Source organism: Stenella coeruleoalba, assembly GCF_951394435.1.
Source record: "Stenella coeruleoalba genome assembly, chromosome: Y".
In the NCBI taxonomy this organism is placed as follows: domain Eukaryota; kingdom Metazoa; phylum Chordata; class Mammalia; order Artiodactyla; family Delphinidae; genus Stenella; species Stenella coeruleoalba.
Window position 1 is genome coordinate 4761139 of NC_137168.1, and position 25196 is coordinate 4786334.

A 25196-nucleotide genomic window follows, 5' to 3' on the forward strand; every position below is an offset into this window, starting at 1 on the left:
GTGTATGTGTGTGCTTATATAGGTCGCACAGTGAGTCACAGTGAGCTTTCGGTGTGGGTGTGATGCTGCTATAGACTATGAACTGACTATGAGCCATGTGTGTGAGAGTGTGTGTGTGTGTGTGCTGTTAGGTAATGTGCATTGAGTCAGAGTGAGCTCTGTGTGTGTTTTTGAATACCTCTGGGCTGGCATAGGCTGAGCATTGAGTCACAGTGTGGTGTGTGTTTGAGTGTGCAAGTGTGTGCAAGTATAGGCTGGGCATTGAAGCACAATGAGCTGTGTGTGTTTGTGTGCGTGCTGATATAGGCTGCACATTCAGTTACAGTGAGCCGTGTGTGTATGTGAGTGTGCTTGTAGAAGCTGCACACTGATTAACAGCGAGGTGTGTATGAGTGTGTGTGTGTGCTGTTACATACTGGGCATTCAGTCACAGGTTGCTGTGTGTGTGTGTGCATGCATGTGTGCTTTTATAGGCTGTGCCTTGATTCACTTTGAACTGTGAGTGTGGGTGTGTGGGTGTCTGCTGGTATACGTTTTGCATTGTTTCACAATGAGCTGTGTGTGTGTGTGTGTGTGTGTGTGTGTTCTGGTATAAGATGTACATTGAGATACAGTGAACCATGCATGTGTGTGGCTGTGTGTGTGTGTGTGCTGCTAGAGGCTGCGCATTGTGTAACACTGAGCCATGTGTTTCTGTGTGTCACTCTGTAGACTGTGCATTGAGTCTGTGTGTGTGCATGCATGTGTGCTGGCATAGGCTATGCATTGATTCACATTGAGATAGTGTGTGGTTGTGCATGTTGTGTGGCTATATGTTTTGCATTGATTCACTGTGAGCTGTGTGTGTGTGAGTGTGCATGTGTGTGAACATATAGTCTGGACATTGAGTCACAGTGAGGTATGTGTGTCTGTTCAGGTGTAGACTGGGCATTGAGTCTCAGCTTTGTATGTCTGTGTGTGTGTGCTGAGATAGGCAGTGCATTGAGTCACAGTGACATGTGTGTCAGTGTCTGTGTGAGTGTGTAACAGTTTAGCTTGTGTATTGAGACACAGTGAGGTTTGAGTGTGAGTGTGTGTGTGCTGTTAGAGACTGTGGATTGAGTATCAGTGAGCCATGTTTGTTTTTGTGTGTGTGCATGCATGTGTTCTGTTATAAGCTGTGCACTGAGTCACATGGCCGTATTTGTGTGTGTGTGTGTATGCTTGTTGATATAGGCTATGCATTGAGTTACAGTGATCCGTTAGTGTCTGTGAGGGTTTGTTGGTATAGGCTGTGCACATTCCCAGTGAGCCATCTCTGTGTATGTGTTTCCATGCAGGTATGGACGGTGCATTGAGTCACAGTGAGTCGTGTGCATCTGTGTGTGTGTGTCAAAGTGTGCTGGTTTAGGTTGCATGTTGTGTCACAGTGAGCCATGTGTGTGTCGTGTTGGTATAGATTGTGAACTGAGTCACGGCCATGTGTGTGTGTTTGTGCATGAAGGTACAGGCTGTGCATTGATTCATAGTGAGCGGTTTATGTGTTTGTGATGGTATAGGCCCTCAATTCAGTCACAGTGAGCTGTGTGTGAGCATGTGCTGGTATAGTTTGAGCATTGAGTCAGAGTGTGGTTGTGAGTTTCTTATGGCGGTACAAGATGTACACTCTATTACAGTGAGCCGTGAGAGTCTGTGGCTGTGTGTGTATGAGTGTGCATATATAGGCTGCACATTGAGTGACAGTGAGCTGTGAGTGTGGGTTTGATGCTTGTTTAGTGTGTGAAATGAGTCACAGTGATCTATGTGTGTGTGTGTGTGTGTGTGTGTGTGCTGCTAGGTAATGTGCCTTGAGTCACAGTGAGCTCTGTGTGTGTTTTTGAATACCTCTGGGCAGGCATAGGCTGAGCATTGAGTCACAGTGAAGTGTGTGTGTGAATGTGCATGTGTGTGCAAGTATAGGCTGTGCATTGAATCACAGTGAGCTGTGTTTGTTTGTGTGTGTGCTGGTATAGGCTGCGCATTCAGTCACAGTGAGTCGTGTGTGTGTTTGAATGTTCTTGTAGAGGCTGCACATTGAATCACAGTGAGGTGTGTGTGTGATTGTGTGTGTGTGTGTGCTGTTCCATACTGTGCATTCAGTCTCAGTTATCCATGTGTGTGTGTGTTCTTGCGTGTGTGCTTTTACAGGCTGTGCCTTGATTCACATTGAACTGTGTGTGTGTGCTGTTATATGCTTTCCATTGCTTCACAGTGAACTGTGTGTGTGTGTGTTTGTGTGTGCCAGTACAGCCAGAGCATTCTTTCACAGTGAGGTGTGTGTGTGTGACTGTGCATGTGTCTGCATGTAAAGGCTGGCAGTTAGTGACCATCTGTGGTGTGTGTTTGTGTAAGTTTCTGTACTGGTATAGGCTGTGCATTCATTCACAGTGAGGTGTGTGTGTGTGTCTGTCCAGGTGTAGGCTGGTTATTGAGTCACAGTGAGCCGTGTGTGTGTGTGTGCTTGTATACACTGTGAACTGAGTCATGGCCGTTTGTGTGTGTGTGTGTGTGTGTGTGTGTGTGTGTGGGCATGCTGGTATAGGTTTTGCATTGACACATAGTGAGCTGTGTGTGTGTGATGTTCTTGTATAGGCCATGCATTGAGTCAGAGTGAGCTGTTTTCATGTGTGCGTTCTGGTATATTCTGACCATTGAGTCACAGTGTGGTGTGTGTGTGTGTGTGTTCTGGTATAAGATGAACATTGAGATACAGTGAGCCGTGTTTATGTGTGGCTGTGTGTGTGTGTGTGTCTGTTGGTAGAGGCTGCGCATTTTGTAACACTGCGCCATGTTTTTCTGCGTGTCACTCTATAGACTGCACATAGTGTCTGTGTGTGTGCATGCATGTGTGCCTGTATAGGCTATGCATTGATTCACATTGAGCTTTGTGTGTGGTTGTGCGTGCTGTGCAGCTATATGTTTTGCATTGATTCACACTGAGCTGTGTGTGTGTGAGCGTGCATATGTGTGAACATATAGGCTGGGTATTGAGTCACAATGAGGTGTGTGTGTGAGTGTCTGTCTTTGTGCACTGGTATAAGCCATGCACAGAGCCACAGTGAGGTTTGTGTGTGAGTGTGTGTGTCTTTTCAGGTGAATTTTGGGCATTGAGTCACAGTGAGCCATGAGTGTGTGTGCATGTGTGTGTGTGTGTACTGGTATAGGCTGTGCATTGAGTCACAGTGAGGTGTGTGTCTATGTGTCTGTGCTGTTGTAGGGATGCATTGAGTCACAGTGAGGTGTGTGTTGTTAGAGACTGTGAATTGAGTCACACTGAGCCTTGTGTGTGTGTGTGCTTGCATAGGCTGTGCATTGAGTCACAGTGAGGTGTGTGTGTCCGTCAAGTGCAGGCTGCTCATTGAGTCTCAGTTAGCTTTGTGTGTGTGTGTGTTGAGATACGCTATGCATTGAGTCACAGTGCCATGTGTGTCAGTGTCTGTCTGTGTGTGTGCTAGTATAGCTTGTGTATTCAGACACAGTGAGGTTTGAGTGTGTGTGCTGTTAGAGCCGTGGATTGAGTCTCAGTGAGCCGCATGTGTGTGTGTCTGCCTGCATGTGTTCTGTTATAAGTTGTGCACTGAGTCACATGGCCGTGTTTGGGTGTGTATGTAGGCTTGTTGATATAGGCTATGCATTGAGTCATCGTGATCCGTTAATATCTGTGAGTGTTTGTTGTTATAGGCTGTGCACAGGGTCCCAGTGAGCCATCTGTGTGTGTGTGTCTGTGCAAATATGGACAGTTCTTTGAGTCACAGTGAATCGTGTGTGTCTCTGGTTGTGTGTGTGTCCACATGTGCTGTTTTTGGTTGTGTGTTGTGTCACAGTAAGCTGTGTGTGAGTGTGTGCTTGTATAGACAGTGAACTGAGTCATGGCCATGTGTCTGTGTGTGTGTGCATGCAGGTATAGGCTATGCATTGACTCATAGTGAGGTGTGTGTGTGTTTGTGCTCGTATAGGCTGTGAATTCAGTCACACTGATCTGTGTGCATGTGACTGTGTTGGTACAGTCTGAGCATTGAGTCACCGTGAGGTGTGTGTCTTAGTGTGTGTCTGTTCAGTTGTAGGTTTAGCATTGAGTAACAGTGACCCTTGTGTGTGTGTGTGCTGATAGAGTTTGTGTATTGAGTCACAGTGGGTTTGTGAGTGTTTGTGTGTGTGTGTGCTGTCAGAGACTGTCGACTGATTCACAGTGAGCCATGTGTGTCTGTGGGCATGCATGTATGCTGTAATAAGGTGTGCATTTAGTTACAATGAACAGTGTGTTTGTGTGTTTATGCATGCTGATAGAGGCTATGCATTGAGTCACAGTGATCCGTTAGTGTCTGTGAGGGTTTGTTGGAATAGTCTGTGCAAAGAGTCCCAGTGAGCCATCTCTGTGTATGTGTTTCTCTGCAGGTATGGATGGTGCATTGAGTCACAGTGAGTCATGTGCTTCTGTGTGTGTGTGTGTGTGTCAAAGTGTGCTGCTTTAGGCTGTGTGTTGTGTCACAGTGAGTCCTGTGTGTGTTGTGTTGGTATAGAGTGTGAAATGAGTCACGGCCATGTGTGTTTGTTTGTGCATGAAGCTACGGGCTGTGCATTGATTCATAGTGAGCTGTGTATGTGTGTGTGCCGGTATAGGCTGGGAATTCAGTCACAGTGAGCTCTTTGTGTGAGCATGTGCTGGTATAGTTTGAGCATTGAGTCACAGTGTGCTTGTGAATTTCTTGTGCCTGTGTAAGATGTACAGTGAGTTACAGTGAGCCGTGTGTGTCTGTGGCAGTGTGTGTATGAGTGTGCTTATACAGGTGGCACACTGAGTCACAGTGAGCCTTGTTTGTGTGTGTGCATGCATGTGTTCTGTTATAAGCTGTGCATTGAGTCACAATGAAAGTGTGTTTGTGTGTTTATGCATGCAGATATAGGCTGTGCATTTGTGTCACAGTGATCCGTTAGTGTCTGTGAGTGTTTCTTGGTATAGGCTGTGCACAGTCCCAGTGAGCTATCACTTTGTATGGGTTTATCTGCAGGTATGGACTGTGCATTAAGTCACTGTGAGTCTTGTGCTTCTGTGTGTGTGTGTGTGTCAAAGTATGCTGGTTTAGGCAGCGTGTTGTGTCACAGTGAGCCATGTTTTTGTTGTTTCGGTATAGACTGTGAACTGAGTCACAGCCATGTGTGTGTACTTGTGCATGAAGGTACCGGCTGTGCATTGATTCATAGTGTGCTGTGTATGTATGTGTGCCAGTATAGACAATCAATTCAGTCACAGTGAGCTGTTTGCATATGCTGGTATAGTTTGAGCATTGAGTCACAGTGTTGTTGTGAGTTTGTTTTGCCGGTACAAGATTTACACAGAGATAGAGTGAGCCGTGTCTGTCTGTGGCTCTGTGTGTATGTGTGTGCTTATATAGGTCGCACAGTGAGTCACAGTGAGCTTTCGGTGTGGGTGTGATGCTGCTATAGACTATGAACTGACTATGAGCCATGTGTGTGAGAGTGTGTGTGTGTGTGTGCTGTTAGGTAATGTGCATTGAGTCAGAGTGAGCTCTGTGTGTGTTTTTGAATACCTCTGGGCTGGCATAGGCTGAGCATTGAGTCACAGTGTGGTGTGTGTGTGAGTGTGCAAGTGTGTGCAAGTATAGGCTGGGCATTGAAGCACAATGAGCTGTGTGTGTTTGTGTGCGTGCTGATATAGGCTGCACATTCAGTTACAGTGAGCCGTGTGTGTATGTGAGTGTGCTTGTAGAAGCTGCACACTGATTAACAGCGAGGTGTGTATGAGTGTGTGTGTGTGCTGTTACATACTGGGCATTCAGTCACAGGTTGCTGTGTGTGTGTGTGCATGCATGTGTGCTTTTATAGGCTGTGCCTTGATTCACTTTGAACTGTGAGTGTGGGTGTGTGGGTGTCTGCTGGTATACGTTTTGCATTGTTTCACAATGAGCTGTGTGTGTGTGTGTGTGTGTGTGTTCTGGTATAAGATGTACATTGAGATACAGTGAACCATGAATGTGTGTGGCTGTGTGTGTGTGTGTGCTGCTAGAGGCTGCGCATTGTGTAACACTGAGCCATGTGTTTCTGTGTGTCACTCTGTAGACTGTGCATTGAGTCTGTGTGTGTGCATGCATGTGTGCTGGCATAGGCTATGCATTGATTCACATTGAGATAGTGTGTGGTTGTGCGTGTTGTGTGGCTATATGTTTTGCATTGATTCACTGTGAGCTGTGTGTGTGTGAGTGTGCATGTGTGTGAACATATAGTCTGGACATTGAGTCACAGTGAGGTATGTGTGTCTGTTCAGGTGTAGACTGGGCATTGTGTCTCAGCTTTGTATGTCTGTGTGTGTGTGCTGAGATAGGCAGTGCATTGAGTCACAGTGACATGTGTGTCAGTGTCTGTGTGAGTGTGTAACAGTATAGCTTGTGTATTCAGACACAGTGAGGTTTGAGTGTGAGTGTGTGTGTGCTGTTAGAGACTGTGGATTGAGTATCAGTGAGCCATGTTTGTTTTTGTGTGTGTGCATGCATGTGTTCTGTTATAAGCTGTGCACTGAGTCACATGGCCGTATTTGTGTGTGTGTGTGTATGCTTGTTGATATAGGCTATGCATTGAGTTACAGTGATCCGTTAGTGTCTGTGAGGGTTTGTTGGTATAGGCTGTGCACATTCCCAGTGAGCCGTCTCTGTGTATGTGTTTCCATGCAGGTATGGACGGTGCATTGAGTCACAGTGAGTCGTGTGCATCTGTGTGTGTGTGTCAAAGTGTGCTGGTTTAGGTTGCATGTTGTGTCACAGTGAGCCATGTGTGTGTCATGTTGGTATAGACTGTGAACTGAGTCACGGCCATGTGTGTGTGTTTGTGCATGAAGGTACAGGCTGTGCATTGATTCATAGTGAGCGGTTTATGTGCTTGTGATGGTATAGGCCCTCAATTCAGTCACAGTGAGCTGTGTGTGAGCATGTGCTGGTATAGTTTGAGCATTGAGTCAGAGTGTCGTTGTGAGTTTCTTATGGCGGTACAAGATGTACACTCTATTACAGTGAGCCGTGAGAGTCTGTGGCTGTGTGTGTATGAGTGTGCATATATAGGCTGCACATTGAGTGACAGTGAGCTGTGAGTGTGGGTTTGATGCTTGTTTAGTGTGTGAAATGAGTCACAGTGATCTATGTGTGTGTGTGTGTGTGTGTGTGTGCTTCTAGGTAATGTGCCTTGAGTCACAGTGAGCTCTGTGTGTGTTTTTGAATACCTCTGGGCAGGCATAGGCTGAGCATTGAGTCACAGTGAAGTGTGTGTGTGAATGTGCATGTGTGTGCAAGTATAGGCTGTGCATTGAATCACAGTGAGCTGTGTTTGTTTGTGTGTGTGCTGGTATAGGCTGCGCATTCAGTCACAGTGAGTCGTGTGTGTGTTTGAATGTTCTTGTAGAGGCTGCACATTGAATCACAGTGAGGTGTATGTGTGATTGTGTGTGTGTGTGTGCTGTTCCATACTGTGCATTCAGTCTCAGTTATCCATGTGTGTGTGTGTTCTTGCGTGTGTGCTTTTACAGGCTGTGCCTTGATTCACATTGAACTGTGTGTGTGTGCTGTTATATGCTTTCCATTGCTTCACAGTGAACTGTGTGTGTGTGTGTTTGTGTGTGCCAGTACAGCCAGAGCATTCTTTCACAGTGAGGTGTGTGTGTGTGACTGTGCATGTGTCTGCATGTAAAGGCTGGCAGTTAGTGACCATCTGTGGTGTGTGTTTGTGTAAGTTTCTGTACTGGTATAGGCTGTGCATTCATTCACAGTGAGGTGTGTGTGTGTGTCTGTCCAGGTGTAGGCTGGTTATTGAGTCACAGTGAGCCGTGTGTGTGTGTGTGCTTGTATACACTGTGAACTGAGTCATGGCCGTTTGTGTGTGTGTGTGTGTGTGTGTGTGTGTGTGTGTGGGCATGCTGGTATAGGTTTTGTATTGACACATAGTGAGCTGTGTGTGTGTGATGTTCTTGTATAGGCCATGCATTGAGTCAGAGTGAGCTGTTTTCATGTGTGCGTTCTGGTATATTCTGACCATTGAGTCACAGTGTGGTGTGTGTGTGTGTGTGTTCTGGTATAAGATGAACATTGAGATACAGTGAGCCGTGTTTATGTGTGGCTGTGTGTGTGTGTGTGTCTGTTGGTAGAGGCTGCGCATTTTGTAACACTGCGCCATGTTTTTCTGCGTGTCACTCTATAGACTGCACATAGTGTCTGTGTGTGTGCATGCATGTGTGCCTGTATAGGCTATGCATTGATTCACATTGAGCTTTGTGTGTGGTTGTGCGTGCTGTGCAGCTATATGTTTTGCATTGATTCACACTGAGCTGTGTGTGTGTGAGCGTGCATATGTGTGAACATATAGGCTGGGTATTGAGTCACAATGAGGTGTGTGTGTGAGTGTCTGTCTTTGTGCACTAGTATAAGCCATGCACAGAGCCACAGTGAGGTTTGTGTGTGAGTGTGTGTGTCTTTTCAGGTGAATTTTGGGCATTGAGTCACAGTGAGCCATGAGTGTGTGTGCATGTGTGTGTGTGTGTACTGGTATAGGCTGTGCATTGAGTCACAGTGAGGTGTGTGTCTATGTGTCTGTGCTGTTGTAGGGATGCATTGAGTCACAGTGAGGTGTGTGTTGTTAGAGACTGTGAATTGAGTCACACTGAGCCTTGTGTGTGTGTGTGCTTGCATAGGCCGTGCATTGAGTCACAGTGAGGTGTGTGTGTCCGTCAAGTGCAGGCTGCTCATTGAGTCTCAGTTAGCTTTGTGTGTGTGTGTGTTGAGATACGCTATGCATTGAGTCACAGTGCCATGTGTGTCAGTGTCTGTCTGTGTGTGTGCTAGTATAGCTTGTGTATTCAGACACAGTGAGGTTTGAGTGTGTGTGCTGTTAGAGCCGTGGATTGAGTCTCAGTGAGCCGCATGTGTGTGTGTCTGCCTGCATGTGTTCTGTTATAAGTTGTGCACTGAGTCACATGGCCGTGTTTGGGTGTGTATGTAGGCTTGTTGATATAGGCTATGCATTGAGTCATCGTGATCCGTTAATATCTGTGAGTGTTTGTTGTTATAGGCTGTGCACAGGGTCCCAGTGAGCCATCTGTGTGTGTGTGTCTGTGCAAATATGGACAGTTCTTTGAGTCACAGTGAATCGTGTGTGTCTCTGGTTGTGTGTGTGTCCACATGTGCTGTTTTTGGTTGTGTGTTGTGTCACAGTAAGCTGTGTGTGAGTGTGTGCTTGTATAGACAGTGAACTGAGTCACGGCCATGTGTCTGTGTGTGTGTGCATGCAGGTATAGGCTATGCATTGACTCATAGTGAGGTGTGTGTGTGTTTGTGCTCGTATAGGCTGTGAATTCGTCACACTGATCTGTGTGCATGTGACTGTGTTGGTACAGTCTGAGCATTGAGTCACCGTGAGGTGTGTGTCTGAGTGTGTGTCTGTTCAGTTGTAGGTTTAGGATTGAGTAACAGTGACCCTTGTGTGTGTGTGTGCTGATAGAGTTTGTGTATTGAGTCACAGTGGGTTTGTGAGTGTTTGTGTGTGTGTGTGCTGTCAGAGACTGTCGACTGATTCACAGTGAGCCATGTGTGTCTGTGGGCATGCATGTATGCTGTAATAAGGTGTGCATTTAGTTACAATGAACAGTGTGTTTGTGTGTTTATGCATGCTGATAGAGGCTATGCATTGAGTCACAGTGATCCGTTAGTGTCTGTGAGGGTTTGTTGGAATAGTCTGTGCAAAGAGTCCCAGTGAGCCATCTCTGTGTATGTGTTTCTCTGCAGGTATGGATGGTGCATTGAGTCACAGTGAGTCATGTGCTTCTGTGTGTGTGTGTGTGTGTCAAAGTGTGCTGCTTTAGGCTGTGTGTTGTGTCACAGTGAGTCCTGTGTGTGTTGTGTTGGTATAGAGTGTGAAATGAGTCACGGCCATGTGTGTTTGTTTGTGCATGAAGCTACGGGCTGTGCATTGATTCATAGTGAGCTGTGTATGTGTGTGTGCCGGTATAGGCTGGGAATTCAGTCACAGTGAGCTCTTTGTGTGAGCATGTGCTGGTATAGTTTGAGCATTGAGTCACAGTGTGCTTGTGAATTTCTTGTGCCTGTGTAAGATGTACAGTGAGTTACAGTGAGCCGTGTGTGTCTGTGGCAGTGTGTGTATGTGTGTGCTTATACAGGTGGCACACTGAGTCACAGTGAGCCTTGTTTGTGTGTGTGCATGCATGTGTTCTGTTATAAGCTGTGCATTGAGTCACAATGAAAGTGTGTTTGTGTGTTTATGCATGCAGATATAGGCTGTGCATTTGTGTCACAGTGATCCGTTAGTGTCTGTGAGGGTTTCTTGGTATAGGCTCTGCACAGTCTCAGTGAGCTATCACTTAGTATGGGTTTATCTGCAGGTATGGACTGTGCATTAAGTCACTGTGAGTCTTGTGCTTCTGTGTGCGTGTGTGTGTGTGTCAAAGTATGCTGGTTTAGGCAGCGTGTTGTGTCACAGTGAGCCATGTTTTTGTTGTTTTGGTATAGACTGTGAACTGAGTCACAGCCATGTGTGTGTACTTGTGCATGAAGGTACCGGCTGTGCATTGATTCATAGTGTGCTGTGTATGTATGTGTGCCAGTATAGACAATCAATTCAGTCACAGTGAGCTGTTTGCATATGCTGGTATAGTTTGAGCATTGAGTCACAGTGTTGTTGTGAGTTTGTTTTGCCGGTACAAGATTTACACAGAGATAGAGTGAGCCGTGTCTGTCTGTGGCTCTGTGTGTATGTGTGTGCTTATATAGGTCGCACAGTGAGTCACAGTGAGCTTTCGGTGTGGGTGTGATGCTGCTATAGACTATGAACTGACTATGAGCCATGTGTGTGAGAGTGTGTGTGTGTGTGTGCTGTTAGGTAATGTGCATTGAGTCAGAGTGAGCTCTGTGTGTGTTTTTGAATACCTCTGGGCTGGCATAGGCTGAGCATTGAGTCACAGTGTGGTGTGTGTGTGAGTGTGCAAGTGTGTGCAAGTATAGGCTGGGCATTGAAGCACAATGAGCTGTGTGTGTTTGTGTGCGTGCTGATATAGGCTGCACATTCAGTTACAGTGAGCCGTGTGTGTATGTGAGTGTGCTTGTAGAAGCTGCACACTGATTAACAGCGAGGTGTGTATGAGTGTGTGTGTGTGCTGTTACATACTGGGCATTCAGTCACAGGTTGCTGTGTGTGTGTGTGCATGCATGTGTGCTTTTATAGGCTGTGCCTTGATTCACTTTGAACTGTGAGTGTGGGTGTGTGGGTGTCTGCTGGTATACGTTTTGCATTGTTTCACAATGAGCTGTGTGTGTGTGTGTGTGTGTGTGTGTTCTGGTATAAGATGTACATTGAGATACAGTGAACCATGCATGTGTGTGGCTGTGTGTGTGTGTGTGCTGCTAGAGGCTGTGCATTGTGTAACACTGAGCCATGTGTTTCTGTGTGTCACTCTGTAGACTGTGCATTGAGTCTGTGTGTGTGCATGCATGTGTGCTGGCATAGGCTATGCATTGATTCACATTGAGATAGTGTGTGGTTGTGCGTGTTGTGTGGCTATATGTTTTGCATTGATTCACTGTGAGCTGTGTGTGTGTGAGTGTGCATGTGTGTGAACATATAGTCTGGACATTGAGTCACAGTGAGGTATGTGTGTCTGTTCAGGTGTAGACTGGGCATTGAGTCTCAGCTTTGTATGTCTGTGTGTGTGTGCTGAGATAGGCAGTGCATTGAGTCACAGTGACATGTGTGTCAGTGTCTGTGTGAGTGTGTAACAGTATAGCTTGTGTATTGAGACACAGTGAGGTTTGAGTGTGAGTGTGTGTGTGCTGTTAGAGACTGTGGATTGAGTATCAGTGAGCCATGTTTGTTTTTGTGTGTGTGCATGCATGTGTTCTGTTATAAGCTGTGCACTGAGTCACATGGCCGTATTTGTGTGTGTGTGTGTATGCTTGTTGATATAGGCTATGCATTGAGTTACAGTGATCCGTTAGTGTCTGTGAGGGTTTGTTGGTATAGGCTGTGCACATTCCCAGTGAGCCGTCTCTGTGTATGTGTTTCCATGCAGGTATGGACGGTGCATTGAGTCACAGTGAGTCGTGTGCATCTGTGTGTGTGTGTCAAAGTGTGCTGGTTTAGGTTGCATGTTGTGTCACAGTGAGCCATGTGTGTGTCGTGTTGGTATAGATTGTGAACTGAGTCACGGCCATGTGTGTGTGTTTGTGCATGAAGGTACAGGCTGTGCATTGATTCATAGTGAGCGGTTTATGTGTTTGTGATGGTATAGGCCCTCAATTCAGTCACAGTGAGCTGTGTGTGAGCATGTGCTGGTATAGTTTGAGCATTGAGTCAGAGTGTGGTTGTGAGTTTCTTATGGCGGTACAAGATGTACACTCTATTACAGTGAGCCGTGAGAGTCTGTGGCTGTGTGTGTATGAGTGTGCATATATAGGCTGCACATTGAGTGACAGTGAGCTGTGAGTGTGGGTTTGATGCTTGTTTAGTGTGTGAAATGAGTCACAGTGATCTATGTGTGTGTGTGTGTGTGTGTGTGTGTGCTGCTAGGTAATGTGCCTTGAGTCACAGTGAGCTCTGTGTGTGTTTTTGAATACCTCTGGGCAGGCATAGGCTGAGCATTGAGTCACAGTGAAGTGTGTGTGTGAATGTGCATGTGTGTGCAAGTATAGGCTGTGCATTGAATCACAGTGAGCTGTGTTTGTTTGTGTGTGTGCTGGTATAGGCTGCGCATTCAGTCACAGTGAGTCGTGTGTGTGTTTGAATGTTCTTGTAGAGGCTGCACATTGAATCACAGTGAGGTGTGTGTGTGATTGTGTGTGTGTGTGTGCTGTTCCATACTGTGCATTCAGTCTCAGTTATCCATGTGTGTGTGTGTTCTTGCGTGTGTGCTTTTACAGGCTGTGCCTTGATTCACATTGAACTGTGTGTGTGTGCTGTTATATGCTTTCCATTGCTTCACAGTGAACTGTGTGTGTGTGTGTTTGTGTGTGCCAGTACAGCCAGAGCATTCTTTCACAGTGAGGTGTGTGTGTGTGACTGTGCATGTGTCTGCATGTAAAGGCTGGCAGTTAGTGACCATCTGTGGTGTGTGTTTGTGTAAGTTTCTGTACTGGTATAGGCTGTGCATTCATTCACAGTGAGGTGTGTGTGTGTGTCTGTCCAGGTGTAGGCTGGTTATTGAGTCACAGTGAGCCGTGTGTGTGTGTGTGCTTGTATACACTGTGAACTGAGTCATGGCCGTTTGTGTGTGTGTGTGTGTGTGTGTGTGTGGGCATGCTGGTATAGGTTTTGCATTGACACATAGTGAGCTGTGTGTGTGTGATGTTCTTGTATAGGCCATGCATTGAGTCAGAGTGAGCTGTTTTCATGTGTGCGTTCTGGTATATTCTGACCATTGAGTCACAGTGTGGTGTGTGTGTGTGTGTGTTCTGGTATAAGATGAACATTGAGATACAGTGAGCCGTGTTTATGTGTGGCTGTGTGTGTGTGTGTGTCTGTTGGTAGAGGCTGCGCATTTTGTAACACTGCGCCATGTTTTTCTGCGTGTCACTCTATAGACTGCACATAGTGTCTGTGTGTGTGCATGCATGTGTGCCTGTATAGGCTATGCATTGATTCACATTGAGCTTTGTGTGTGGTTGTGCGTGCTGTGCAGCTATATGTTTTGCATTGATTCACACTGAGCTGTGTGTGTGTGAGCGTGCATATGTGTGAACATATAGGCTGGGTATTGAGTCACAATGAGGTGTGTGTGTGAGTGTCTGTCTTTGTGCACTGGTATAAGCCATGCACAGAGCCACAGTGAGGTTTGTGTGTGAGTGTGTGTGTCTTTTTAGGTGAATTTTGGGCATTGAGTCACAGTGAGCCATGAGTGTGTGTGCATGTGTGTGTGTGTGTACTGGTATAGGCTGTGCATTGAGTCACAGTGAGGTGTGTGTCTATGTGTCTGTGCTGTTGTAGGGATGCATTGAGTCACAGTGAGGTGTGTGTTGTTAGAGACTGTGAATTGAGTCACACTGAGCCTTGTGTGTGTGTGTGCTTGCATAGGCTGTGCATTGAGTCACAGTGAGGTGTGTGTGTCCGTCAAGTGCAGGCTGCTCATTGAGTCTCAGTTAGCTTTGTGTGTGTGTGTGTTGAGATACGCTATGCATTGAGTCACAGTGCCATGTGTGTCAGTGTCTGTCTGTGTGTGTGCTAGTATAGCTTGTGTATTCAGACACAGTGAGGTTTGAGTGTGTGTGCTGTTAGAGCCGTGGATTGAGTCTCAGTGAGCCGCATGTGTGTGTGTCTGCCTGCATGTGTTCTGTTATAAGTTGTGCACTGAGTCACATGGCCGTGTTTGGGTGTGTATGTAGGCTTGTTGATATAGGCTATGCATTGAGTCATCGTGATCCGTTAATATCTGTGAGTGTTTGTTGTTATAGGCTGTGCACAGGGTCCCAGTGAGCCATCTGTGTGTGTGTGTCTGTGCAAATATGGACAGTTCTTTGAGTCACAGTGAATCGTGTGTGTCTCTGGTTGTGTGTGTGTCCACATGTGCTGTTTTTGGTTGTGTGTTGTGTCACAGTAAGCTGTGTGTGAGTGTGTGCTTGTATAGACAGTGAACTGAGTCACGGCCATGTGTCTGTGTGTGTGTGCATGCAGGTATAGGCTATGCATTGACTCATAGTGAGGTGTGTGTGTGTTTGTGCTCGTATAGGCTGTGAATTCAGTCACACTGATCTGTGTGCATGTGACTGTGTTGGTACAGTCTGAGCATTGAGTCACCATGAGGTGTGTGTCTGAGTGTGTGTCTGTTCAGTTGTAGGTTTAGCATTGAGTAACAGTGACCCTTGTGTGTGTGTGTGCTGATAGAGTTTGTGTATTGAGTCACAGTGGGTTTGTGAGTGTTTGTGTGTGTGTGTGCTGTCAGAGACTGTCGACTGATTCACAGTGAGCCATGTGTGTCTGTGGGCATGCATGTATGCTGTAATAAGGTGTGCATTTAGTTACAATGAACAGTGTGTTTGTGTGTTTATGCATGCTGATAGAGGCTATGCATTGAGTCACAGTGATCCGTTAGTGTCTGTGAGGGTTTGTTGGAATAGTCTGTGCAAAGAGTCCCAGTGAGCCATCTCTGTGTATGTGTTTCTCTGCAGGTATGGATGGTGCATTGAGTCACAGTGAGTCATGTGCTTCTGTGTGTGTGTGTGTGTGTGTCAAAGTGTGCTGCTTTAGGCTGTGTGTTGTGTCACAGTGAGTCCTGTGTGTGTTGTGTTGGTATAGAGTGTGAAATGAGTCACGGCCATGTGTGTTTGTTTGTGCATGAAGCTACGGGCTGTGCATTGATTCATAGTGAGCTGTGTATGTGTGTGTGCCGGTATAGGCTGGGAATTCAGTCACAGTGAGCTCTTTGTGTGAGCATGTGCTGGTATAGTTTGAGCATTGAGTCACAGTGTGCTTGTGAATTTCTTGTGCCTGTGTAAGATGTACAGTGAGTTACAGTGAGCCGTGTGTGTCTGTGGCAGTGTGTGTATGTGTGTGCTTATACAGGTGGCACACTGAGTCACAGTGAGCCTTGTTTGTGTGTGTGCATGCATGTGTTCTGTTATAAGCTGTGCATTGAGTCACAATGAAAGTGTGTTTGTGTGTTTATGCATGCAGATATAGGCAGTGCATTTGTGTCACAGTGATCCGTTAGTGTCTGTGAGGGTTTCTTGGTATAGGCTCTGCACAGTCTCAGTGAGCTATCACTTAGTATGGGTTTATCTGCAGGTATGGACTGTGCATTAAGTCACTGTGAGTCTTGTGCTTCTGTGTGCGTGTGTGTGTGTGTCAAAGTATGCTGGTTTAGGCAGCGTGTTGTGTCACAGTGAGCCATGTTTTTGTTGTTTTGGTATAGACTGTGAACTGAGTCACAGCCATGTGTGTGTACTTGTGCATGAAGGTACCGGCTGTGCATTGATTCATAGTGTGCTGTGTATATATGTGTGCCAGTATAGACAATCAATTCAGTCACAGTGAGCTGTTTGCATATGCTGGTATAGTTTGACCATTGAGTCACAGTGTTGTTGTGAGTTTGTTTTGCCGGTACAAGATTTACACAGAGATAGAGTGAGCCGTGTCTGTCTGTGGCTCTGTGTGTATGTGTGTGCTTATATAGGTCGCACAGTGAGTCACAATGAGCTTTCGGTGTGGGTGTGATGCTGCTATAGACTATGAACTGACTATGAGCCATGTGTGTGAGAGTGTGTGTGTGTGTGTGCTGTTAGGTAATGTGCATTGAGTCAGAGTGAGCTCTGTGTGTGTTTTTGAATACCTCTGGGCTGGCATAGGCTGAGCATTGAGTCACAGTGTGGTGTGTATGTGAGTGTGCAAGTGTGTGCAAGTATAGGCTGGGCATTGAAGCACAATGAGCTGTGTGTGTTTGTGTGCGTGCTGATATAGGCTGCACATTCAGTTACAGTGAGCCGTGTGTGTATGTGAGTGTGCTTGTAGAAGCAGCACACTGATTAACAGCGAGGTGTGTATGAGTGTGTGTGTGTGCTGTTACATACTGGGCATTCAGTCACAGGTTGCTGTGTGTGTGTGTGCATGCATGTGTGCTTTTATAGGCTGTGCCTTGATTCACTTTGAACTGTGAGTGTGGGTGTGTGGGTGTCTGCTGGTATACGTTTTGCATTGTTTCACAATGAGCTGTGTGTGTGTGTGTGTGTGTGTGTTCTGGTATAAGATGTACATTGAGATACAGTGAACCATGCATGTGTGTGGCTGTGTGTGTGTGTGTGCTGCTAGAGGCTGCGCATTGTGTAACACTGAGCCATGTGTTTCTGTGTGTCACTCTGTAGACTGTGCATTGAGTCTGTGTGTGTGCATGCATGTGTGCTGGCATAGGCTATGCATTGATTCACATTGAGATAGTGTGTGGTTGTGCGTGTTGTGTGGCTATATGTTTTGCATTGATTCACTGTGAGCTGTGTGTGTGTGAGTGTGCATGTGTGTGAACATATAGTCTGGACATTGAGTCACAGTGAGGTATGTGTGTCTGTTCAGGTGTAGACTGGGCATTGAGTCTCAGCTTTGTATGTCTGTGTGTGTGTGCTGAGATAGGCAGTGCATTGAGTCACAGTGACATGTGTGTCAGTGTCTGTGTGAGTGTGTAACAGTATAGCTTGTGTATTGAGACACAGTGAGGTTTGAGTGTGAGTGTGTGTGTGCTGTTAGAGACTGTGGATTGAGTATCAGTGAGCCATGTTTGTTTTTGTGTGTGTGCATGCATGTGTTCTGTTATAAGCTGTGCACTGAGTCACATGGCCGTATTTGTGTGTGTGTGTGTATGCTTGTTGATATAGGCTATGCATTGAGTTACAGTGATCCGTTAGTGTCTGTGAGGGTTTGTTGGTATAGGCTGTGCACATTCCCAGTGAGCCGTCTCTGTGTATGTGTTTCCATGCAGGTATGGACGGTGCATTGAGTCACAGTGAGTCGTGTGCATCTGTGTGTGTGTGTCAAAGTGTGCTGGTTTAGGTTGCATGTTGTGTCACAGTGAGCCATGTGTGTGTCGTGTTGGTATAGATTGTGAACTGAGTCACGGCCATGTGTGTGTGTTTGTGCATGAAGGTACAGGCTGTGCATTGATTCATAGTGAGCGGTTTATGTGTTTGTGATGGTATAGGCCCTCAATTCAGTCACAGTGAGCTGTGTGTGAGCATGTGCTGGTATAGTTTGAGCATTGAGTCAGAGTGTGGTTGTGAGTTTCTTATGGCGGTACAAGATGTACACTCTATTACAGTGAGCCGTGAGAGTCTGTGGCTGTGTGTGTATGAGTGTGCATATATAGGCTGCACATTGAGTGACAGTGAGCTGTGAGTGTGGGTTTGATGCTTGTTTAGTGTGTGAAATGAGTCACAGTGATCTATGTGTGTGTGTGTGTGTGTGTGTGTGTGTGCTGCTAGGTAATGTGCCTTGAGTCACAGTGAGCTCTGTGTGTGTTTTTGAATACCTCTGGGCAGGCATAGGCTGAGCATTGAGTCACAGTGAAGTGTGTGTGTGAATGTGCATGTGTGTGCAAGTATAGGCTGTGCATTGAATCACAGTGAGCTGTGTTTGTTTGTGTGTGTGCTGGTATAGGCTGCGCATTCAGTCACAGTGAGTCGTGTGTGTGTTTGAATGTTCTTGTAGAGGCTGCACATTGAATCACAGTGAGGTGTGTGTGTGATTGTGTGTGTGTGTGTGCTGTTCCATACTGTGCATTCAGTCTCAGTTATCCATGTGTGTGTGTGTTCTTGCGTGTGTGCTTTTACAGGCTGTGCCTTGATTCACATTGAACTGTGTGTGTGTGCTGTTATATGCTTTCCATTGCTTCACAGTGAACTGTGTGTGTGTGTGTTTGTGTGTGCCAGTACAGCCAGAGCATTCTTTCACAGTGAGGTGTGTGTGTGTGACTGTGCATGTGTCTGCATGTAAAGGCTGGCAGTTAGTGACCATCTGTGGTGTGTGTTTGTGTAAGTTTCTGTACTGGTATAGGCTGTGCATTCATTCACAGTGAGGTGTGTGTGTGTGTCTGTCCAGGTGTAGGCTGGTTATTGAGTCACAGTGAGCCGTGTGTGTGTGTGTGCTTGTATACACTGTGAACTGAGTCATGGCCGTTTGTGTGTGTGTGTGTGTGTGTGTGTGTGTGGGCATGCTGGTATAGGTTTTGCATTGACACATAGTGAGCTGTGTGTGTGTGATGTTCTTGTATAGGCCATGCATTGAGTCAGAGTGAGCTGTTTTCATGTGTGCGTTCTGGTATATTCTGACCATTGAGTCACAGTGTGGTGTGTGTGTGTGTGTGTTCTGGTATAAGATGAACATTGAGATACAGTGAGCCGTGTTTATGTGTGGCTGTGTGTGTGTGTGTGTCTGTTGGTAGAGGCTGCGCATTTTGTAACACTGCGCCATGTTTTTCTGCGTGTCACTCTATAGACTGCACATAGTGTCTGTGTGTGTGCATGCATGTGTGCCTGTATAGGCTATGCATTGATTCACATTGAGCTTTGTGTGTGGTTGTGCGTGCTGTGCAGCTATATGTTTTGCATTGATTCACACTGAGCTGTGTGTGTGTGAGCGTGCATATGTGTGAACATATAGGCTGGGTATTGAGTCACAATGAGGTGTGTGTGTGAGTGTCTGTCTTTGTGCACTGGTATAAGCCATGCACAGAGCCACAGTGAGGTTTGTGTGTGAGTGTGTGTGTCTTTTTAGGTGAATTTTGGGCATTGAGTCACAGTGAGCCATGAGTGTGTGTGCATGTGTGTGTGTGTGTGTACTGGTATAGGCTGTGCATTGAGTCACAGTGAGGTGTGTGTCTATGTGTCTGTGCTGTTGTAGGGATGCATTGAGTCACAGTGAGGTGTGTGTTGTTAGAGACTGTGAATTGAGTCACACTGAGCCTTGTGTGTGTGTGTGCTTGCATAGGCTGTGCATTGAGTCACAGTGAGGTGTGTGTGTCCGTCAAGTGCAGGCTGCTCATTGAGTCTCAGTTAGCTTTGTGTGTGTGTGTGTTGAGATACGCTATGCATTGAGTCACAGTGCCATGTGTGTCAGTGTCTGTCTGTGTGTGTGCTAGTATAGCTTGTGTATTCAGACACAGTGAGGTTTGAGTGTGTGTGCTGTTAGAGCCGTGGATTGAGTCTCAGTGAGCCGCATGTGTGTGTGTCTGCCTGCATGTGTTCTGTTATAAGTTGTGCACTGAGTCACATGGCCGTGTTTGGGTGTGTATGTAGGCTTGTTGATATAGGCTATGCATTGAGTCATCGTGATCCGTTAATGTCTGTGAGTGTTTGTTGTTATAGGCTGTGCACAGGGTCCCAGTGAGCCATCTGTGTGTGTGTGTCTGTGCAAATATGGACAGTTCTTTGAGTCACAGTGAATCGTGTGTGTCTCTGGTTGTGTGTGTGTCCACATGTGCTGTTTTTGGTTGTGTGTTGTGTCACAGTAAGCTGTTTGTGAGTGTGTGCTTGTATAGACAGTGAACTGAGTCATGGCCATGTGTCTGTGTGTGTGTGCATGCAGGTATAGGCTATGCATTGACTCATAGTGAGGTGTGTGTGTGTTTGTGCTCGTATAGGCTGTGAATTCAGTCACACTGATCTGTGTGCATGTGACTGTGTTGGTACAGTCTGAGCATTGAGTCACCATGAGGTGTGTGTCTGAGTGTGTGTCTGTTCAGTTGTAGGTTTAGCATTGAGTAACAGTGACCCTTGTGTGTGTGTGTGCTGATAGAGTTTGTGTATTGAGTCACAGTGGGTTTGTGAGTGTTTGTGTGTGTGTGTGCTGTCAGAGACTGTCGACTGATTCACAGTGAGCCATGTGTGTCTGTGGGCATGCATGTATGCTGTAATAAGGTGTGCATTTAGTTACAATGAACAGTGTGTTTGTGTGTTTATGCATGCTGATAGAGGCTATGCATTGAGTCACAGTGATCCGTTAGTGTCTGTGAGGGTTTGTTGGAATAGTCTGTGCAAAGAGTCCCAGTGAGCCATCTCTGTGTATGTGTTTCTCTGCAGGTATGGATGGTGCATTGAGTCACAGTGAGTCATGTGCTTCTGTGTGTGTGTGTGTGTGTGTCAAAGTGTGCTGCTTTAGGCTGTGTGTTGTGTCACAGTGAGTCCTGTGTGTGTTGTGTTGGTATAGAGTGTGAAATGAGTCACGGCCATGTGTGTTTGTTTGTGCATGAAGCTACGGGCTGTGCATTGATTCATAGTGAGCTGTGTATGTGTGTGTGCCGGTATAGGCTGGGAATTCAGTCACAGTGAGCTCTTTGTGTGAGCATGTGCTGGTATAGTTTGAGCATTGAGTCACAGTGTGCTTGTGAATTTCTTGTGCCTGTGTAAGATGTACAGTGAGTTACAGTGAGCCGTGTGTGTCTGTGGCAGTGTGTGTATGTGTGTGCTTATACAGGTGGCACACTGAGTCACAGTGAGCCTTGTTTGTGTGTGTGCATGCATGTGTTCTGTTATAAGCTGTGCATTGAGTCACAATGAAAGTGTGTTTGTGTGTTTATGCATGCAGATATAGGCTGTGCATTTGTGTCACAGTGATCCGTTAGTGTCTGTGAGGGTTTCTTGGTATAGGCTCTGCACAGTCTCAGTGAGCTATCACTTAGTATGGGTTTATCTGCAGGTATGGACTGTGCATTAAGTCACTGTGAGTCTTGTGCTTCTGTGTGCGTGTGTGTGTGTGTCAAAGTATGCTGGTTTAGGCAGCGTGTTGTGTCACAGTGAGCCATGTTTTTGTTGTTTTGGTATAGACTGTGAACTGAGTCACAGCCATGTGTGTGTACTTGTGCATGAAGGTACCGGCTGTGCATTGATTCATAGTGTGCTGTGTATGTATGTGTGCCAGTATAGACAATCAATTCAGTCACAGTGAGCTGTTTGCATATGCTGGTATAGTTTGAGCATTGAGTCACAGTGTTGTTGTGAGTTTGTTTTGCCGGTACAAGATTTACACAGAGATAGAGTGAGCCGTGTCTGTCTGTGGCTCTGTGTGTATGTGTGTGCTTATATAGGTCGCACAGTGAGTCACAGTGAGCTTTCGGTGTGGGTGTGATGCTGCTATAGACTATGAACTGACTATGAGCCATGTGTGTGAGAGTGTGTGTGTGTGTGTGCTGTTAGGTAATGTGCATTGAGTCAGAGTGAGCTCTGTGTGTGTTTTTGAATACCTCTGGGCTGGCATAGGCTGAGCATTGAGTCACAGTGTGGTGTGTATGTGAGTGTGCAAGTGTGTGCAAGTATAGGCTGGGCATTAAAGCACAATGAGCTGTGTGTGTTTGTGTGCGTGCTGATATAGGCTGCACATTCAGTTACAGTGAGCCGTGTGTGTATGTGAGTGTGCTTGTAGAAGCAGCACACTGATTAACAGCGAGGTGTGTATGAGTGTGTGTGTGTGCTGTTACATACTGGGCATTCAGTCACAGGTTGCTGTGTGTGTGTGTGCATGCATGTGTGCTTTTATAGGCTGTGCCTTGATTCACTTTGAACTGTGAGTGTGGGTGTGTGGGTGTCTGCTGGTATACGTTTTGCATTGTTTCACAATGAGCTGTGTGTGTGTGTGTGTGTGTGTGTTCTGGTATAAGATGTACATTGAGATACAGTGAACCATGCATGTGTGTGGCTGTGTGTGTGTGTGTGCTGCTAGAGGCTGCGCATTGTGTAACACTGAGCCATGTGTTTCTGTGTGTCACTCTGTAGACTGTGCATTGAGTCTGTGTGTGTGCATGCATGTGTGCTGGCATAGGCTATGCATTGATTCACATTGAGATAGTGTGTGGTTGTGCGTGTTGTGTGGCTATATGTTTTGCATTGATTCACTGTGAGCTGTGTGTGTGTGAGTGTGCATGTGTGTGAACATATAGTCTGGACATTGAGTCACAGTGAGGTATGTGTGTCTGTTCAGGTGTAGACTGGGCATTGAGTCTCAGCTTTGTATGTCTGTGTGTGTGTGCTGAGATAGGCAGTGCATTGAGTCACAGTGACATGTGTGTCAGTGTCTGTGTGAGTGTGTAACAGTATAGCTTGTGTATTGAGACACAGTGAGGTTTGAGTGTGAGTGTGTGTGTGCTGTTAGAGACTGTGGATTGAGTATCAGTGAGCCATGTTTGTTTTTGTGTGTGTGCATGCATGTGTTCTGTTATAAGCTGTGCACTGAGTCACATGGCCGTATTTGTGTGTGTGTGTGTATGCTTGTTGATATAGGCTATGCATTGAGTTACAGTGATCCGTTAGTGTCTGTGAGGGTTTGTTGGTATAGGCTGTGCACATTCCCAGTGAGCCGTCTCTGTGTATGTGTTTCCATGCAGGTATGGACGGTGCATTGAGTCACAGTGAGTCGTGTGCATCTGTGTGTGTGTGTCAAAGTGTGCTGGTTTAGGTTGCATGTTGTGTCACAGTGAGCCATGTGTGTGTCGTTTTGGTATAGACTGTGAACTGAGTCACGGCCATGTGTGTGTGTTTGTGCATGAAGGTACAGGCTGTGCATTGATTCATAGTGAGCGGTTTATGTGTTTGTGATGGTATAGGCCCTCAATTCAGTCAGAGTGAGCTGTGTGTGAGCATGTGCTGGTATAGTTTGAGCATTGAGTCAGAGTGTGGTTGTGAGTTTCTTATGGCGGTACAAGATGTACACTCTATTACAGTGAGCTGTGAGAGTCTGTGGCTGTGTGTGTATGAGTGTGCATATATAGGCTGCACATTGAGTGACAGTGAGCTGTGAGTGTGGGTTTGATGCTTGTTTAGTGTGTGAAATGAGTCACAGTGATCTATGTGTGTGTGTGTGTGTGTGTGTGTGTGCTGCTAGGTAATGTGCCTTGAGTCACAGTGAGCTCTGTGTGTGTTTTTGAATACCTCTGGGCAGGCATAGGCTGAGCATTGAGTCACAGTGAAGTGTGTGTGTGAATGTGCATGTGTGTGCAAGTATAGGCTGTGCATTGAATCACAGTGAGCTGTGTTTGTTTGTGTGTGTGCTGGTATAGGCTGCGCATTCAGTCACAGTGAGTCGTGTGTGTGTTTGAATGTTCTTGTAGAGGCTGCACATTGAATCACAGTGAGGTGTGTGTGTGATTGTGTGTGTGTGTGTGCTGTTCCATACTGTGCATTCAGTCTCAGTTATCCATGTGTGTGTGTGTTCTTGCGTGTGTGCTTTTACAGGCTGTGCCTTGATTCACATTGAACTGTGTGTGTGTGCTGTTATATGCTTTCCATTGCTTCACAGTGAACTGTGTGTGTGTGTGTTTGTGTGTGCCAGTACAGCCAGAGCATTCTTTCACAGTGAGGTGTGTGTGTGTGACTGTGCATGTGTCTGCATGTAAAGGCTGGCAGTTAGTGACCATCTGTGGTGTGTGTTTGTGTAAGTTTCTGTACTGGTATAGGCTGTGCATTCATTCACAGTGAGGTGTGTGTGTGTGTCTGTCCAGGTGTAGGCTGGTTATTGAGTCACAGTGAGCCATGTGTGTGTGTGTGCTTGTATACACTGTGAACTGAGTCATGGCCGTTTGTGTGTTTGTGTGTGTGTGTGTGTGTGTGTGGGCATGCTGGTATAGGTTTTGCATTGACACATAGTGAGCTGTGTGTGTGTGATGTTCTTGTATAGGCCATGCATTGAGTCAGAGTGAGCTGTTTTCATGTGTGCGTTCTGGTATATTCTGACCATTGAGTCACAGTGTGGTGTGTGTGTGTGTGTGTTCTGGTATAAGATGAACATTGAGATACAGTGAGCCGTGTTTATGTGTGGCTGTGTGTGTGTGTGTGTCTGTTGGTAGAGGCTGCGCATTTTGTAACACTGCGCCATGTTTTTCTGCGTGTCACTCTATAGACTGCACATAGTGTCTGTGTGTGTGCATGCATGTGTGCCTGTATAGGCTATGCATTGATTCACATTGAGCTTTGTGTGTGGTTGTGCGTGCTGTGCAGCTATATGTTTTGCATTGATTCACACTGAGCTGTGTGTGTGTGAGCGTGCATATGTGTGAACATATAGGCTGGGTATTGAGTCACAATGAGGTGTGTGTGTGAGTGTCTGTCTTTGTGCACTGGTATAAGCCATGCACAGAGCCACAGTGAGGTTTGTGTGTGAGTGTGTGTGTCTTTTCAGGTGAATTTTGGGCATTGAGTCACAGTGAGCCATGAGTGTGTGTGCATGTGTGTGTGTGTGTACTGGTATAGGCTGTGCATTGAGTCACAGTGAGGTGTGTGTCTATGTGTCTGTGCTGTTGTAGGGATGCATTGAGTCACAGTGAGGTGTGTGTTGTTAGAGACTGTGAATTGAGTCACACTGAGCCTTGTGTGTGTGTGTGCTTGCATAGGCTGTGCATTGAGTCACAGTGAGGTGTGTGTGTCCGTCAAGTGCAGGCTGCTCATTGAGTCTCAGTTAGCTTTGTGTGTGTGTGTGTTGAGATACGCTATGCATTGAGTCACAGTGCCATGTGTGTCAGTGTCTGTCTGTGTGTGTGCTAGTATAGCTTGTGTATTCAGACACAGTGAGGTTTGAGTGTGTGTGCTGTTAGAGCCGTGGATTGAGTCTCAGTGAGCCGCATGTGTGTGTGTCTGCCTGCATGTGTTCTGTTATAAGTTGTGCACTGAGTCACATGGCCGTGTTTGGGTGTGTATGTAGGCTTGTTGATATAGGCT